Raw genomic sequence first — 16,123 nt, 5'->3', positions numbered from 1 at the left:
TTATCCACTTCGAATGCATGGATTTACTTGTACTTTCAGAAAACGTAACATGAACTTCAAGAATGTATAACAAATGATATAAATAGTTCATAAGTAATTTATCTTCATATTCAAGTACATTATATATTTTCAGCATTAATTTTTACAGAAAATTGGTGAAGCAACACCAATTTTCTGTAAAATTTACACACACACAAAGAAACCCTTATTTATACACAGAAGGAGTTCAAATTTTATAATTTTGATCTTATTGTATCAATAAGTTAACTTTCTCACCCTACCTCATATATATTAAGGTGACCATTATTTTCTTGGGGTTTCCGGGGAAGCAGGACCTTTTTTTTTTTTTTTTTTTTTTTTTTTAAGGGCCCATCCCCTACTCCTGGCAGAGGATGAGTCCTTTGATGGGCTATATAAATTCCCTTGGCAGAATCTCAGCCCATCATGCCACAGACCGGCACTGACTGCCATAGAACGGACACCCCTCCAACTACTGACCATGCCCAATGGTCCTTAACCCCAGCAATCACAGAGATGCATTCTAATATGAGCAGCCATCGCACGGCCTGATGCGGGACCTTAAATAATACTCATTCTATTGTAATAATAATTTTATTTGAATATTTGAAAGCCTGTTTTATATAAATGTTTGTATTGCACTAATTAACCGCTGTTTTTTTTTTTTTTTTTTTTTATGAAAACCCCAAATACGAGCGGTATTAGAACCTATAGCACTTAGTACTGTGCTTGGGTTGGAGATGATAAAAGAAGATATTTGTAGACATTAGACTTCAACTTCAGTAGACTAATTTTCAGGAAATACTTATGAAGGAAGATTGTTCCAGAAAATGGCAGCTGAATGAATAAATGAGGAAGATGAAACGTTGGTTCTGTGAGTTTGAAGTTGGACAGTAAATAGATGTTGGTTGGTGGCAGCACATGTTTGGACTGTTTTTAAAGAGAGAGTGGGAATTATAGAACCCAATTCAGAAGAACAGTGCCCATGGAAGTATCTGTAGAAAAGGCATGCAGCAAAAACTGTACATCTATGAGACAGCAAGTGGAGAGACTCTGTCAGAGATGAGTCATTAATTTACCTAATTGCCCTCTTCTGAATGGAATCTAGAAGCCAGAGGTTTTGGAGGCACCACCCCAGATGTGGGAACAATATTCCATGGTAGGGCAGATTTGCGATTTGTACAGAGTGAACAGCTCATTGGAAGAAAAGTAATGCTGAGAGTGCAAGAGAAAACCAAGTTTTTTAGATGCAGAGGAAGCAATATTTGTAATGTGCTTGTGCCAAGAGAGAGAGATTAGAAGTCAGGGTAATCCCTAAAAGAGATATATCATTTTGCCTAGAAATCGGAGTGTCACCAAAGATAAGCAGAGGAGCAGAAGAATCTTTTCTGCGAGATATAAGACAAGACTGAGTTTTAGAAGGACTGAAATCAACTAAGTTGTCTTTGCCCCACTCGAGAATTACCTGGAGCACTTAAGCATTTAAGGAATTGGTAGCAGATATTCGAGAAGTTGAAGCTGATTGAGCAAGGCAAGGTTTCTCAAAATGGAAAGTGGAATGCAATGTGCTATCATCAGCAAAACTATGGATAGAATTTCCAGTCAATGGAAGAAGGTCATTAATATACAAGAGGAAAAGAGTGGGGGAGAGAACTGAACCGTGGGGGACACCACCATTAGTGGAGAAGTTAGAAGACAAAGAGTCATCTACCATCACCCTCAGTGAACAATCAGAGAGAAAACTGGATAACCAATTACAAAAAAAACAGTTGGCAAACCATAAGATGGAAGCTTGTTTAGAAGACCTTTATGCCAAACACAATCGAAAGCCTTTGAGATGTCAAGAGCAACTGCTTGTGTTTCACTGAACTTTTCCATTGAATCTGTCCATAAATGGGTAACATAAGCCAGAATATCACCAGTGGATGGAAACTGACAGAATCCATACTGGCGATTGTTGATCAGACAGAAGGTTTCTAGATAGTTTAAGAGTTGGCGGTTAATTGATTTCTCTGTTACTTTAGAAAGAGTAGAAGTAATTGCAATCAGACGATAATTGGATGGGAGGGATTTGTCACCCTTTTTAGGAACTGGCTGGATATGAGCAAATTTCGAAGCAGAAGGAAAACACCTTTGGAATAAGAAAGTGAAAAGAGGCGGTGAAGAAGAGGAGTAAGTTCAGAATCACAGATTTTGAGAAGAAGTGGAGAAATACCATCAGGACCTGGAGCTTTCTTAGCATCAAGAATCGTCAAAATCCTTCTGAAATCCTTTTGATGGAAGACCACAGGAGGTATTGAATTGGGCATATTGGGAATGGTGGTAGGTGTTTTACCAAGATCATTAATACACGAGTTGGGAAAAAAATGGGATGCTAGCAGGTCAGCTTTACCCTTGGCCAAAGTGACAACAGAACCATCTGGTTTTGACAGAGGTGGGAGCAGAGATGGGTATAAGTTGCGGCCAATAGCTCTGGCAAGAGACCAGAATGCTCGGCTACCATTAGGGCAAGAAGCAATTTCAATAGGGCTACTCGTAGCCCTGTTCAAAATCTAGTTTGAACTGATTAATATCTGCTTTACAATTGTTGCAAGCTTTGGTGTAGGCAGAAAATGAAACTGTAGAATTGGAAACAAGCCTTAGTATTAGTAGAGGCATATGATGCAAGAAAGCAAGCTTATGCACCATCAGCCAAAAAAAAAACCACTCCCATTTCACCCCTCCGTTCGTTCGAAATACCTGTCCAGCTGAGCCTTAAATTTATTTAGGCTATCAACTTCCACAACAAGTGATGGAAGTCGGTTCCACCAACCAACTACCCGCTGGCTAAAGGCAAATTTCTGCACATCTATCCTACATCTGTCTTTCCTCAATTTGAATTTATGCCCTCTCAGGTGATTATTCTGGACAAGGGGAAGACTCCCATCAGCATTGAGCATGCTCAAACCATTCAAGGCTTTATATACCTCTATCAGATCACCTCGCCGGTGCCTAGTCTCCAAACACTGTAATTTGCAAAACTTAAGCCTTTCTTCATAAGAGCAACCCTTTGTTTCATTCACTAATCTTGTTGCCCTTCTCTGTGCTCATTCCAGCAGCTCTACATCCTTGAAATGAGGCCTCCAGACCTGTATACAGTACTCAAGGTGTGGCCTGACCATTGCCTTATACAAGGGAATAATCACCTCCTTATCCCTGCTAGAAAAATTCCTGTATATCATTGACAAGACTCCATGAGCTACTCTTGCAGATCGTCTGCACTGCTCAGAGAACTTCATATCTGCCTGCACAATTACCCCCAAGGCCCCTCTTCATTCTCTACCACTGTCAGTGTAGTACCACAGAGTTGATACGTTGCTCTGGAGTTACTGTTTCCCCATATGTGGTACTTTACATTTGTCAACGTTAAACTTCATTTGCCACTTCTCAGCCCATCTGCTCAACTTTTCTAGATCCTGTTGCAGCAGCGTACTATCATTAGTGTCTTAACAACCCTGCCAACCTTCATATCGTCTGCAAACTTGGACATTAAGCTTGATATACCATCATCAATATCAATTATAAATACAGAAAACAACAATGGACCCAACATTGAACTCTGAGGAACTCCACAAAAAACATTATTCCATGATGAGCAGTGTCCATTGATTACCATTCTCTATCTTCTCCCTCTCAACCATCCCTTTATCCATAGCAGCAATTTGCCTCCAATGCCACACTGCTGCACAAATTGAAGCCTTTCTAAGATCCAAATATATAATATCAAAGTTATTCCCTGCATCCAGTTCTTTTGTGACTGCATCATAGTATCCAATCAGATTGGTCAGACAAGACTTTCCCTTAACAAAACCATGCTCTGCCCGAGCTACAACTGAAGTCTCGTCTAGATGATCCTGTGGTGCTCCTTTAACCAGTGACCAGTGCCTCCATTAATTTTCCTGGAACAGAAGTTAAACTCACAGGTCTATTAGCATTAACATTAGTAGAGGCATTTGATGCAAGAAAGCAAGCTTATGCAGCATCAGCCCAAAAAAAAAAAAAAAAAAAAACCACTTCCACTTCACCCCTCTCTTCGTTCGAAATACCTGTCCAGCTGAGCCTTAAACTTATTTAGGCTATCAACTTCACGACAAGGGATGGAAGTCTGTTCCACCAACCAACCACCCGCTGGCTAAAGGCAAATTTCCACACGTCTATCCTACATCTGTCTTTCCTCAATTTCAATTTACTATAATTACTTGTGTCAGCCTTTGATCCTCCTTTGTGAATTGAGGTCACATTTGCACATCTCCAGTCTATGGGTACCTCTCCTGAGTCCAAAGAAGCTCTCATAATTATGGCTACGGGTTTGCTTACCTCCTTTGCTGCCTACTTTAATATAACTGGATAGATCCCATCCACCCTGGGTGCCTTTTTTATGTTTATCCTCAAGAATTTCTCCTCCACTTTCCTCTCAGTTATTACAAAATCATCTAGCTCACCGCCAGAGTTTACTTCACCTCTGTCATTCCCCTTCCTGAATAACTCCTCATGTGTGAATGTAGATGCAAAATACTCGTTTAGTTTGTTAGCCTCCTGGGCAGGATCCTCTGTTGAACCATCAATATCCAGTGGACCAATCTGATTCATCCCTTTCCTTCTAGAGTTTACATAGGTAAAGAACTCTTTTCTGTTTTTCTTTGCATCCTTTGCCAAGGATTTCTCTGCCTTTGCCTGCCTAATCTCCTTTAACAACATATATGCAACGTTCTTCTCTTGAACAGCTTAGCACATTTATTGGAAAACCAAGGTTTGGATAAAAGATGAGATTTTAAAGTGGAGTGTGGAATAAAGGATTCCATTCCTACAAGAATAACTTCACTGACACGATCTGAGCAAGCGTAGACATCAGAAGTTTGAAACAGTAATCCGACAAGGAAAAGAAGAAAAGAAGTCTCGCAGGTCATCCCATTTTGCATTCTTGTAATGCCAAACAATACGAGGTTGGGAATAGCCATGAGATAAAGGCTCCATTGGAGAAGAGAATCACCAAGTTGTAATATGAGGTGCCTAAAGGACCACTCACTTCAATCGTGTACTTAGAAGGGTTGTTTGTGAGAAAAAGATCAAGCGTGTTGGCTGTATGGTTAGGATTGTCTGGTATTCTTGTCAGTAAATGAACAATATGTGCAAGGTCATTAGTAAGCCCATTTGTCCAAAGAATGAATTTTTTCAATACAGCAGAGTTTGCTGATATTTCACACTAAAGGCCTCACATGATAAACCTATGTTTATTTTAATAGCTATGATAGCTCGCATTGTTTCCGCTTTCAGCTGTGATTTTTCGTCACTCCAATGTAGTTCATGCAAGAAAACACTCTTTCAACAAAAGCATTGCTTCCAGAGAGGCACATCACAAGACTAACAACTTTTTTCGTGTTAGCATGTGACACATTATTTTCTTTCATATGAAGAAGAGCTTTGCACCATTTCTTAGCAAGGGCTGTAGAATTGAACCATTCATTGTCTCTTCCCAATAGATATGTTCACAAGTAAGTAAATTCATCAAAAAGCTGATCGCAATTGATATTTATTATTTGACACTCTGACGAGAATAGATCAATTGCCTTATCAAAATTTTCTCTCAGAGGGACCTGATTCAGAAGAAAGCAGCTTAAATCTGATAAATCTTCATTGTTTTGTTCCAAAGTTTTAAATAAAATAAGGCCATATCATAAAATTCTTTTCATGTTTCAAAATAAGATTCCATTGTCCACTAAATCTATTAATTGTTTCTTCACCATGTGTGGAATAAAATTTTCATCTCATCATGTCTCCAGTTTTGACCATAGCATTTTTACAACTAATGCTGATTCCATAGTGCACTTATCATTGCCTTCAAGTATCTTGATTGTATCATGAAAAAGAGAAAAGCTAATCCACAATTCTTTGTCACTTCTATCAAAAATTTGTTTCAGCACTTTTGGACATTGGTTTTCTGACATAAAAAAGGACTTCAGTGCCAGGTAAAGTTTAAGTATCCTTTCTAAGGCTGGAAGTAATGAAAACCACCTCACATTAGCATAACCCCAATATTTGTTTGTATTCCTGTCCAACAAAATCACAAAAAACTTTTAAGCATTCTACGCAAACCATGTATATATGGAAATACCCAAATATTTTTGTAACAAGTACTTCAACATCAATGGGCATTGAATCAAAAGCTGCCTTAGCACAATTATGTACAATATGTGCAAGGGTAAAATACATTTTTTTACAATTGCCTCGCACTTTTTTCTTGAGCATGAAAACTTTTCATCCGAAAATTTTTTTTGTTAACTCGTGCAATCCATGCTTCAAAAACTTTGACTGTGTCAAATGGTATGATAGCTAAATAGCTAAATCGTATTCAGATTTTGATGGCTCAAGTTTGCGATAATAGTTACTAATACTTCCAAGACTGAGATTTTGCTTCCAATGCAGTTTTGTGTTTTCATGTGTGGTCTGTTAGGGAAGATCTTCCACCACTGACTATAGAAAATGTCAAATTGCACATAATGCACTGTACTGAAGTGCTTTCATTGTTAACTGCATGAATAAATGAAAATCGGGCTTGATTTGCTGAAGTGAGGCTTTCGCTTTTTTGAACTCATAATCCTAAAATAACAAGTATGTAATTAATTTAAAATTTAAACATACAAAGCAACTTACAGTTTTAATCTTGTATAACTTTTTTTATTTAATAACACAGTAAATACACATAGTAAATAGAAAGACAAGTGTTCAACGCTACGAAAATACTCCTATGAGAAATCTGTCATCAAACCACTTTGATGTCTTGTTCATCACTGATCACAGCCCAGGACCGAATGTTCGAGTTGAGATCTCGGGGATTCCCAGTACAGTTACACTGTTGCCAGATTAGCAGAATTTTAATAGTTCTAATTTGAATAGCAAAATCATGGCTCCGGTCTCATATTCATTATTTTATAACTTTAAGGAAGAAATACAGAATTGGGGGAAAAAATAAGCCGGGGCACAAGTCTTGTTTTGAGGACTGTCCCCGAAAATCGGGGACAAACGGTCACCTTAATATATATTCTTATGCTTCTTCAAAAAGGCCTCTAAGGTTGGGAGAGTAATACATATCCAGAATTTAAAACAAATACACCAACTGTTTAACTATAATGGTCCGAACGATACAGTACTGTAAAATAATATATGGAAAAAACTGATTTATAAAATAAAATGTACGATAAAATTTTTAAAATATACAATAAAATATAAATAAAAATATTTACAATACAATAAAATATAATATAACCACTATAGTTAAACGGTTGATGTATTTCTTTTAATTTCTGGATATATATTCTTATGCTATTGATATGAGTGCTAATAACTTTGCAACACAGAATTCTTTAAAGTAGGTCACTAGAGAATACATATGTACATGCATTGCCATCAAACTTCATCCTTTCAAATTTTTTAAGGGTTTAAACAGGTGGAAATTGAAGTGGGGGAGGGAAAAATGGTCTGCAATTTCCCAGGTTTTGCTGGATTAAAAACCAGTTTCACAAAGCATTTGTTTCAGCATCCAATGTGTTTATATCTTTTGATATCATGGGATTTTGGGGCCTCCTTCTGACATGTAAATAAATTTTGTGTGTGTGTGTGTGTGTGTGTATATTATATAGCATGACTAAATGCATAATAAACATATATTCAGATAAATAAATTCCACATCAGGATTTTTATTTTATTTCATTTATACTTTATTAAACCATTAGTTTTTTTTTTTTATCAGGAGCTCTAAAGAAATGCATAACAAATATATAACAGGGGTTCAGGAAGGAAGGAAGCTGGAAATGTTCTTCCAGTTAATCGTATTCATTAGTAATATTATGTATACAAAGGGTACTAGGAAAGTTTTGCAATACAGCTTTGTTTATTTAATTTTTTCAAAGTAATTTCCTCTACATTCAATACACCTCTCCATCCTCTGAAACCAATCTTTAAACCAATTCTGCCAAGTTTCACTAGGGAGTAAAGCACACTCGTTGTCCCAAGCCCGTAGAAGGTCCTCATCACTGGAAAACCGCCTCCCTTTTAGCTTCATTTTCACATGCGGGAACAGTGCAAAGTCGCAGGGAGCAAGGTCTGGACTGTAGGGAGGGTGCTCGAGAAGTTTCAGTCCTGTCGTGGTCAAATATTCGGTGCAGGCTTTGGCGCGGTGAGCTGGAGCATTATCGTGATCGAGGTACCAGGTGTCTATTCTTGACTTTGGCCGCAGGTTCTTCATAGATCCAATGACTTTAGGCAGGCATTGTTCAGTATACCACTTAGCTGTGACTGTCTTCTGCGTGTCCAAAACGACACGTTCCACAATTCCACTCGATTTGAAAAATACAGCTATCATTTTCTTCTTTACAGATCGGGATTTTCTGACAATTACAGGTGTGTCGTCATCATCAAAGACCCAAACTTTGTTTTGAGCCTTGGTCGGCAGATCGTAATAGTACAGCCAAGTCTCGTCACCTGTCACGATGTTGTTCACATACCGAGATTGTCCCTTATCAAACTTTTTTAACATCTCCCGGCACCAAGTCACACGTCGTGTCATCTGCTCTTCAGTCAGTTGATGCGGCACCCAGAGAGAACAAAGTTTCTTCACGTGCAAATGATCTTGCAGAATCGAACGAATTGCTGGTGCATTTAGGCCCAAAGTATCCTCTATCTGTTGGTAGGTCACTCGCCTGTTTTCGTCAAGCATTTTCCTCACAACAGTAACGTTTTCCTCCGTAACTGACGTTCGTGGCCTTCCCGGCCTCTGAGAATCCTCCAGAGTGAAATTTCCCCTTTGGAATTCTCTATACCACCTGATTATCGTTGTACGATGTGGACAATCATCATCTAGTGCAAGAGTCATTTCTTCTAAGCACTGGTCTATGGTTAAACCACGCACGAAATTATACCGCAAAACTGTCCTTATCTCATTTCGTGACCACGATGCCATCGCAAGCACTTTACACTCTCACTACTAATGAATAACTGAGCCAATCGACTTGGCGCGGCGGCTACTATGCACGTATGAACATGTCTCAACATGCAGCAACAAGCAGCTTCCTGTGATTCATTGTTGCGTCATATTGCAAAACTTTCCTAGTACCCTTTGTATATATGTTAACTGACTTCTGCATATATTATCCTGATATGCATTCTATTCTATTTTATAAAATTTTCCATTTCAAGTTCTGATGTATACAATTAATTTGCATAAGAAAAAATACTCTACATTAATGAAGTGACATATTATTATTATTATTAGCCATATGGTGCAAGGAAGCCTGAGGCTTATGCTGCACTAGCCAAAAAAAAAAAAAAAAAAAAAATCCCGCATTACCCTGAGAGAGAGAGAGAGAGAGAGAGAGAGTGTGTTGCTTGTGTGTTGTGTTGTTTGGTTTTTAGGAGCATTAGCAACTAAGGCCATATTGCTCCAGGATATGCGGTGGTCATTCCCTGACCTTTCCGCATCCTCCATATTTGGTGGTGACGGGCTCGAACCCCGGTCTAATCAAGAAGCGTGTGCTATGCACTGCTGCTCCTTCCCACCTGGCTACGGAGTCGCCGAGAGAGAGAGAGAGAAGTAGAAGGGAATCACCAAAGAAAGCAAGAAAGAGAAGAATGATGATATCCAGCTCAGGATTCTTGGTTTGCTAAGCCCATACTCACCAGATGTGAGCCCCCTGGGATATGCTACGCATAAATTTCATGGCCCCAAAAGTTAGTTTTTTTTCTGAATTTTAGTAACATGAGTTTGCCAGATGCTTACATATCTGTCACATGCTAAGCAATATAAAACACAATTCTTCTTGTAACCAGATTTCTGTTTCCAGTGTTCTACCAACCAATTATTGCCATTCCTGACATTGCTAGAAACAAATCAGTTTTTTCTGCTTGCATAAGAATCATTCGAATTGCCATCTCTGCTGCACAGACCCCTTGTCCCAAGATCTCAAAATACAGTATTACTGGCTTTTGTAATTATTTATAAACACTGTCTTCCAAATATTGCTTATATAGCTAGGCAGATATCTACAAGGCCATATTAAGAGAAACATGGGCCCCATGCACAGCTGATTTAAAGGGCCCCAACCCAAATCATAAATGTCAAGAGAAATGTTAGGAAATTAAGCATTTAACTTATTATTGCATTCTACTATTAACACTAAATTATAACTGATAAAACAATATATTAAAAAATTCAAAAAAGAACAACTTGTTTTGTAAATTAAAAGAGTTCTATAAAATAATGCTACTTTACACTATGTTTTATTGACCATCTGGAAATGCTGTTGTCCCTCCAGTGACAGCACTTGGATTTAGGCTCTAGAAACAACTATATTTGTCCATGTAGTTGGCAAAAAGTAACTGATGTCATCCATCACAGCCTCATAATAGACCCTAACTCAGAGTAGCATTCTTTTATTAAACTGTTTCAATTTATGAATAACCTCCATTAATATAGTAAGATAGTAAGTCCTTAATTTCTTGTTTCACAAAAAAAAAAAAAAAAATCTCATTTATCTACTTGTAAATTTGTGGGTCTGAAGACGCTCTAACCTCTTGAACCGAATATCTGATCTAAAAATTTATGAACCATAAGGAACCTTATCAAAGAAATATATTGTGAATTTTGATAATCATGACCATATATAATTTATTTTTTATTTATTTATTTTTTTGTCTTTTTCTATAAATTTGAATTCTTTATTGTTGAAATTTTGTGCTGAACTACATAGAAAAGTTTCACAAAAGGGTTTTTTTTTCTTTTTTTTTGTTGGCAATTCCTTGGTATATATAGTTGCTATTTGAATAAATTTCAACTAATGCTTTGTAACTTCATGTAATTTCACTGTTGCTGCAAATTGATCAATTTCACCCACCCTAAATGTTTAACTATGTCAGCCCCAACACCAAACATCACAAACTTTGAAGGTCTGAGTTTGGTTACACCATATTCTTTATTAATTTCAGTGTTAATAATGACCACCCTCCTTTGACATTAGAGACATGTAAACATAAATATCCTTGATGTAATCTCACTGTTTGGAAATATTTGTGTTTCTTTGAGATCTTCCAATAATGCAATGAAGCCAAATTTATTAAATTGAAACAGTAATCCTATCAATGGCAAAACTATAAATTCTATCACCCCCAGCCAACTTGCCAAAAAGCACCACATGATTTTTAACACCAGCTGTCATATCCCCACTCCCAGTGATAGTCACAGTGCTATGGTATATTCATAGAACAAGGAGGACCAATTGTTCTTGAATTACAGGATGGTGATGATGAGCCACAACTTTTATTCGTATGTTGCTCATCCATTTTCAATTCACAATAAATGAGAGGGTTTAAACCTTTGTTTTTAATAGCCTCATTATCATATATAATATCATATATCAAGAGTATATCTCTCATAATATTCTCTCATATATCAATGAGAGAATATTATTTTTTAAAAAGGTTTAGTTATTAGGGACAAGAGAACATCCAGGACTTTGTTCTTACTGTCATTTTCTTCAAATGAATGTGATCCCGTCTATATATACTGCCACAAATGATGAGGAAGAAGCACAAAAGATTATCAAAGAATCTTTAGCTATGAGAAAAAAAGAGAATTGTCGCAACATCCTCCCTTGCCTGTTTTGTCACTCTAGCAGCCACTCAGGGATTTCACTTGAAAAGTCCTTGAAAAGCTTTATTAATCTTTATGACTATATTTGCAGCAGCGATCCACCTATTTCATTTGTTTGTCAAGTTGATCTGAACAGATATACTGAGAATGCAAACAAATTTATGGAAGCTGCTTCTCCAACAACTGTCTTCTTCTTCAGAAGCATATAGTATTCCTTTAGCCTCTTCAGCAAGTGTTGCCATATCGGTGTCGCAATAATCACAGCCTCAGGGTTTACTAAATTGGCAGCAACCATGCTATTTACATGATCAATAGGATCTGTGCAGCAGAGTTCTGCCAGAAAAAGTCAATGAAACTGCTCCTAATATTTCAATGGGTTATGTTCCTAATATATTTCTTTCCACTAGTCCAACTGCACAAATATGCAGATAGACTAATAGCAAGTAGATGTGGGCCAAAATACAAGACTTCTTTTATGAGAAAAAAGGCCTACGTATTTAGGATTCATGCTGGAGAAACAATGTTGTGTCACTGAGAAAAACAGGATTGAATAAACAGGTTGAGTTAAAATTCATTTAATAAACTAGGAACAAAAAACAAAAGTAATAAACACAAAAGCTTTTGGATGGAGGATGTCCTTCTTTAGTTGTGACTATGACCGTTATCTTAAAAATACAGATTCTTACCATGTGCGTGCCATGGTGGTCATGCGTGGTGAAAATCGTGTTACAGGTGCATGCAACAATTAGCTGGTTGAAGTGGAGGCTTGAGGTTGTAGCTGTAATAATTGGGAATGCTCTGAGTGCCAACATTTGTCAGCCAGAAGGATAGTTGCCTCAGTGATGGGGTTGATGTGACATCCTCTGTTCTGGTTAAAGGAACCGCTACAACATGAGATGTGGAGCGATTCCAACAAGATACGGTGATGGTAGTTGCGGGATCAGTCAATAATCTCAACATCGCGATGTAGATTGATTTTGTGCTGGGTAGACCAGAAGCGCTCAGCAATCGCTGAGTGATCCACATCTGCTGAACGGATGGCTTTCTCATGCTCAGAGATCCGATTACTGAGTCTGCCAGTTTCCCAAACGTAGTAGCCAGTGCAATCATGTCAGGAAATACAGTACACTAATCCATGCTGCAGTGGGGGGGGGGGGGGGGGGGGTGGAACTAGTCTTCACCCTCAAAACAAGGGATCGCAACTTTCCCTGGAAGTTGTAAACACTTTATCCCATGAGCCTGTAAGACCCTAAAAAACTAGGGTTAAGGCAGATCTGGCAAAGTGCAGATACCCTACCAGTGCTCCAGATAGATGGGACCTACAGGCCTGTGACCACCTTGCCAACTGCAGGGCCCCGCACAATGATGACTCCACCTTGACCGCATCTATCCCATACTACCCGAAACTGTCACAACAAATTCCTAGGGTTTTACAGGCTCATGGGATTGCTCAGCGATTGCTGAGCACTTCTGGTCTACCCAGCACGTCAGTCCATGCTGCAACATTGAGATTATTGACCAATCCCGCAACTACCATGCCATGTCTTATTGGAATTGCTCCCCGTCTAGTGCTGTAGCAGTTCCTTTAACTGGAACAGAGGATGTCATATTAACCCAATCAATGAGGCAACCATCCTTCTAGCTGACAAACATTGGCACAAGCATTAAAACTACAACCGCAAGCCTCCACTTCAACCAGCTAATTGTTGCATGCACTTGTAACATGCAATTTTCACCACGCATGACTACCATGGCATGCACATGATATTCTGTATTTTTACAACAGTCAGAGTCTCAACTGAAGAAGGACCTGTTTTTCCCAGTGACAAAACATTGTTTCTCCAGACTTCTTTTAGATGTAGATTTCGGAGGGAAAAGGCAGTCTGCAAGGGTGAAAAATACAACAATGAAGAAGAATCAGGATAATGTAAATTATCAAAAATTACTTCAAAAGTTTTTACCTTCAAGTGTTGTAAATGGTAAGGGTGAAGATGACTAAAAGAGCAATAAATATAGGAGTAAGGTATAATGGAGCTCATAACTATGGATAAACCTCTCTGCATTCTGAAGAATGCTATCAGGCTGTGCAGCCTGAAAATACACTTGTAGCAACAGAAAAAGATGATGTGAAAGACTTCTTGCTAAATAATCAGACTAATGGTGGCATTTTGGAATTATTACATAACTATTTAATTGAACTGTGTGCTAGGAACAATCTTTCAAGCGTAACAGTATAGCCTAATACATATAATGCAAATTTGGTACCATGGTAGCATTACTGCTGCATAATTGGTGTATCGATGAGAACGTTCGAATTTTAATTATATATAATTAATAATATAAATTTCATAGCATAACTGAGATACAGTGTTATTACTGCATTAGATATTTGTTTAGTGTAGTATTTTTAATTATACTGAATTTGAATGAAAATCTTTGCTGCTCAGATCAGAGCAGCAAAGCAAAGGGCCCAAGCTAGTGGGAGTGCCGTGGCTCTGGAGAGAACTGAGGGGGGGAGTTATCTTCTGAATCATGGCCTTATGAAACATATGGCTTGTTTGATGTTTGCAGAACTATCAGGAATAGGACATGATACTGCCAAGGAACATGTCTTTGTGTGTGCTCAATGTAAGGAGTGTCAGGATATTAGGAGCCAACTCAGCAGTTTGTGGTGTTGTTGTTGTGGGTCTTTATGAGAACTTGAACAGGGTGGATGCCATCGAAGAAATTAAGTTGGGCCCATCAAGCAGAGGTGAAAGTGATTCTTGCACTGCTTCTACTGAAATGAGCAGCAGCCTTAAAAGCAAGTTGTTGGGGATATCAAGGACTGCTGGGAGTCATCATGAAACAAGAAAATATATGGACTGTGTTAGGGTAACTAAGAGTAAGAACAGGTGCATATATTCTTGGACTATAAATGCTAGGAGTAAAGTACATAAATTTGATGAATTTAAAGTGCTAGGCAAGACATCAAATGCAAACACTGTTGGGATATCAGAGACATCATATCATTCAGATAAAAGGGACGTAGAATTTGAATATGGGGAGTACAATGTATACAGAAAGGATATAGTGTAATTTGACTGGCAGCACTGGGGGGATCCCCCAACTTCACTAATGGCACTCACATGTACAGAACTGTGTAGAGGCCAGATGAGTGTTTGTGAAATGTTAGTGTAGGGTTATGTTGCTATGTTGTTCATCTGGCCACTTAGCCTAAGGGTCTGTGGAAGCCACAAATCCCTAGTTACCATCCTTTTCCATAGGGAGGCGGGCCAGGTCAATAGGAAGAAATAGATTCTGGTGGGATGAAGCCTGCCATTGCCTGAGCTTCCCAGGAAGGTCCCAGAAAAAAAAAGAGAGAGAGAGAGAGAGAGAGGGGAGGGGGGTTAAAAATGGAAATGGAAAAGGGGAAAGAGTTGGAGAAACTGGATGCCCATCTTGCTCAAGGGGAGTATTAAAAGAGGGAGTAGATTTGTCCACCAGGCGAGAAGGGGGGGATGGGAAGGGAAGGAGTTCCACCTAGGGAGATGAGGGAGGAAAAGTTATAGGGAAAGGGTAGTGAATGGGGAGGGCAAAAGGAGGAAATAATAGGAGATGGATGCAAGCGGAAACATTCACCTAGAGAGAGAGAAATGAGGGCAGGGGTGTACTGGGAGAGGCCGTGTTCCCCCAAGGGAAGAGGAGTAAAGGTCAGTGGTAAAACCCATGATGTCACCACATGGACACTGAGATCCCATGTCAAGATGGAAAATGTCTGCAGCATTCTAGACACAGGAAAAACTAATGTCTGGTCATGGAGAGATGCATGGTCAACACGGTAGTGAAACTCCTAGCTATTGGTTGCAGAATATACTGCTCAATCCCTATCATCATAGATGTATACAGGAGAATGGGGGTGTGCCAGCATAGCCCTGGTGGCTACAATAAGATTCACTCCAGGCTGATGCAAGCAGCTGATCTCCACTACCCCTCCCCTGGATAGCCAGTGGTGTTTGCTATTTACACCAGTCAGACAAGCGGCAAGGTAATCCAAAATAGATGGCTTTGATTTATACAGAGTTCCTCTAGATGCAACTTCCCCTGTAGTTCCATGCTACTGAAGTAACAGCAGTCAGTTTGGTGCCTGAGAGTCCAAGCAGTAATCCCATGCTGTGACAGCATCAGCATTCCACACCTACTGGTATCACAGTAAGTCATACCTTTAAAGTTGAAGTCCTTTATTTACCAGGGGTTGCTCTGGCAGCTGAGTTGCCCTGAATTTATCCACCACCACGCTGGTTGTCGGCATTGATAGTGCACTGAGGGATTATCTACTCCGGGATCATCCCATGCTGTAGCAGTATCAATATTCTACACCATTAGGTGTTTGCAGTCCATCAGGTAGTATCAGATCCAGTGATCAAATTTGTAAAATTTGTAAAA

At 38.8% G+C, this 16,123-nt stretch overlaps 1 protein-coding gene across 1 annotated transcript in view; it reads right to left on the bottom strand.

Moving 5' to 3' along the window:
• LOC150077537 (choline kinase alpha-like) overlaps nt 1-16,123 on the bottom strand; it is a 133,435-nt gene that overhangs the window by 459 nt on the left and 116,853 nt on the right. The window lies entirely within an intron of this gene.

This window comes from Mastigoproctus giganteus, chromosome 12, assembly GCF_048544385.1.
Source record: "Mastigoproctus giganteus isolate SK-2022 chromosome 12, ASM4854438v1, whole genome shotgun sequence".
In the NCBI taxonomy this organism is placed as follows: Eukaryota; Metazoa; Arthropoda; class Arachnida; order Uropygi; family Thelyphonidae; genus Mastigoproctus; species Mastigoproctus giganteus.
Note: the sequence above shows the minus strand (reverse complement) of the source record. Positions and strands in the feature narration are given on the sequence as shown.